Raw genomic sequence first — 3936 nt, forward strand, 5'->3', positions numbered from 1 at the left:
CCTAAAGGCACCTCACCAAAGAAGATATACAGATGGCAAGTAAGCATATGAAAAGATGGCTATTATATGTCATTAGGGAACTGCAAACCAAAATAGGTACAGCCACATACCTATTAAGAATGAAGTAAACCCAAACCACAGACACCACCAAATGCTGGCAAGGATGTAGAGGAACAGGAACTCATTTATTGCTGGTAGGAAGGCAAAATGGTCCAACTATTTTAGGAGGCAGTTTCTAAGAAACCTAAACATACTCTTAACATATGATCCAGCAATTGCACTCCTTGGTGTTTACCCAAATGAACTGAAAACTTATGTTCACACAAAAACTTGCACATAGATGTATACAGCAGCTTTATTCATAATTCCCAAAACTGGGAAGTAACCAACTTGCCCATCAGTAGCTGAGTGGATAAACTGGGTACAAACAATGGATTGTTATTCAACACTAAAAAGAAATGGGCTGTCAAGCCATGAAAAGACAGAGAGGAAACTAATTGCAAATTCCTAAGTGAAAAAAAGCCAATCTGAAAAGTCTATACACTAAACACTCTGGAAAAGGTAACTATGGAGACAATAAAAAGATCAGTGGTTGCCTGAGGTTAGGGTCAGGGAATGAACGAAGTACAGAGGATTAAGGCAGTGAAACTATTTTCAATGAATACATTTGTCAAAACCCATAGAATGTACACCACTGAGTAAACCCTAATGGAAATTATGGACTTTGAGTGTTAACAATGTATCAATGTAGGTTCACTGAATGTAACAAATGTACCACTTTGGTGGGGGATATTGATAGTGTGGGAGGCTGTGCAAGTGAAGGGCAGAGACTATATGGAAATTGTACTTTCCACTTAATTTTGCTATGAACCTAAAACTAGTAAAATCCAAATAAGGACTGTAGTTTAGTTAATAGTGTACCAACGTCAATTTCTTAGTCTTGATAATATACTATGGTTAAGTAAAATGCTATCACTGGGGGAAAACGGGTGATGGGTATGCAGGAACTCTAATACTTTTGCAATATTTTGTGAGTCAAAAACTATTTCAAAATTTTAAAAAAAATTTTTAAAGATAAGATTTGTCAAATGTGGAAGGCTATTAGTTATCAGGATTTATAAGTACCTTAAGCAACTAATCTAGCACTTTTCTGGTGGTAATAAGATTTACATTTCTATGTAAAAAACACTTTGGTACTCCTTGTCCTAAAAAATGTGACAGATCTGCCCTGGCCGGTTTGGCTGTGTGGCTAGAGCGTCAGCCTGCGGACTGAAGGGTCCCAGGTTTGATTCCCGCCAAGGGCATATACTTCAGTTGCAGGCTCCATCCCCAGCCCTGGCCGGAGCGAGTGCAGGAGGCAACCAATCAATGTGCCTCTCTCAGGTCGATGTTTCTCCAATCTCCTTCCACTCTCTCTGAAAAGCAATGGAAAAAATATCCTGTGAGGATATATACACATATATGCCAGGCCTAATTTCTAGGGGTTCCGTATACAGTACTCTCAGTTTCAGGTACAGAAGATAAATTCTGAATGAGGGAATATGTCTTATACAATTAACTTCTTAGAAGTGGAAACTATAAAAAGTAGTACATATACTCTGCTGGAAGATGATCTGACATGGGAAAGAGGATCTAAGAGATAATGCAGACCACTAAGCTCAATACTCTTGTGCCTATCCAATGGTACAACTTTTATTTTCAGTCATGACAGATAATAAATTTGTTTAAGCTTTTTTTCAATTCTGGAGTTAAAAAATCATTAAATATATTTAAAGGTTACTGGAAATCTCTGAACTGTTTGCTTAAAACAGAATCAATGTAATTTACACAAACCATTATCACCTTTTTATAGTCATATTTTTTCTTCAAAGTAGCATAAATTTTATTCTAAAAAGATAATCATTTCAATGAGTGTAGCTCCATTACAGATCATGAGACTTATACTTGTTTATTAAGCAAATGTTTAATTTAGTAAACAACTTGATGTATATCAAATACAAAAAAACACATACATGAGTGTTTACTCATGGTGATTACAGATTTGAAATGCAGTTTCCCTTTCAAATATCAACACATCTCACTGTTTAACCCACTGAATTATCCAAGAAACAAAAGATGATGTTTTGAAAAGGAAAATGATAAGTTTCAAAGTAAAAGTGATTCTTTCCCTCATTTCAAAAACATAGAATTTTTATTAAAAAAACACAAGCGCCCACCAAGAAAACCATAATTTTTCTAAAATGCCAAGTAGAAAGGGTAAACACACAGAAAAAACACTTTGCACTTTAAACCTGAAAAAAATATTTACTTACATACAGAACTAAAATGAATCCAAGCAGATTTTTTAAAATTACAACTATTTTACCTTTTAATTCTTTATTAATGTATTTCCTAATGTATATATATATTTAATAATGCTTTCAAGATCTATAACATATAAAGCAAGATCATTTCTTATCAGTAATTTCTCTTAAAGATGGGTGGAAAGAAATTTAGGCATAACCCTACAGAGAAGCAAAGCCAACTGTGAAGTGAAGCATAATCACAATGTTCTCAAGGCAGAAATGTATGACTTTAAAATGCCTAATTAATTCAGACAGCAAAACCAGAGGGAGGAAACAACAGGTGGGACTAAACATACTAAACTGCTAAGAAGATAATCTCCCTTGCCTTCAGTTTCTCTTTTGACTTCTTATAAAGTATATAAAGGTAATAAAAGACTACTCATTCCCAGTGCAGAGTCAATAAAGAATACAATGGAAAAACTTCTCTCTCACTATGAAGAGCCCTGCCGGTGTGGCTCAGTGGGTTGAGCGTAGTCCCATGCACCAAAAGGTCGCCGGTTGGATTCCTAGTCAGGGCACATGCTCAGGTTGCTGGCTTACCCCCCAGTAGGGGCATGCAGGAGGCAGCCGATTGATGTTTCTCTCTCTCCCTTCCTTTCTTTCTAAAATCAATTAAAAAATATTTTTTAAAAAAAGAGAAGAAATGTAGGGAAAACTATACTTCCACCTCAAATGATTTAAAGACAATCATAGTTTAAGCCAATCTTTTAACTATAATAGTAATATTCCATTATAAAAGAATAGTCTGAAAGGAAAGCACGGAGCTATTTTAAGCACCATATAAATTAAATCATTTACTCATATAACCTTCAGTTTTTTATTTATTTTAATCCTTGCCCGAGGACATGCTTAGAGAGAGAGAAAGAAACATCAATGTGAGAGAGAATCACTAACTGGCGGCCCTCTGCATGTGCCCAGGCTGGGGACTGAACCGGCAAATCCAGGAGTGTGCCCTAAACGGAAACTGAACTGGCAACCCTTTCGTGCACAGGACGACACTCAGCCAACTTAGATACCCTGGCTGGGCCTTCAGTTATCTTTTTAAGTTATTTTTTTAGAAACATTTCCTTTTTCTTTTAATGTATCTATACTGATTTCAGAGAGAGGAAAGGAGAGGGAGAGAGATAGAAACATCAATGATGAGAGAGTCATTGATCGGCTGCCTCCTGCACACCCCTGACTGAGTATCGAGCCCACAACTCCGGGCATGTGCCCTGACCAGGAATCGAACCCCAATTGCCTGGATCCTAGGTCAATGCTCAACCGCTGAGCCACGCCAGGCTGGGCTAAAACAATTCTTTTTCTAGAGATTCCTTAAATTCCACTTTGAACTTTTGGCACTAATTTACACAGGACACATTACCATTTTCTATGAAACATTAGTTTCCAGTTAAGAAAGTGGTCAACAGTAAGATGAGAAGCACCAGGAAAAAAGCCAACCTGCTGAGGGTGACAGAGGGAAAGACAGGAGGAGGGTGGGGTCTTCACAATATAGTTTAGCCACTATAGTGATTCTTGAACCATCTACCTCCAGACTTCTTGCCATGAGAGATAATTAAATGTCTTTGTTTTTTTAAGAGGGAGGGAGGGA

Source organism: Miniopterus natalensis, chromosome 1 (genome assembly GCF_054644295.1).
Source record: "Miniopterus natalensis isolate mMinNat1 chromosome 1, mMinNat1.hap1, whole genome shotgun sequence".
In the NCBI taxonomy this organism is placed as follows: domain Eukaryota; kingdom Metazoa; phylum Chordata; class Mammalia; order Chiroptera; family Miniopteridae; genus Miniopterus; species Miniopterus natalensis.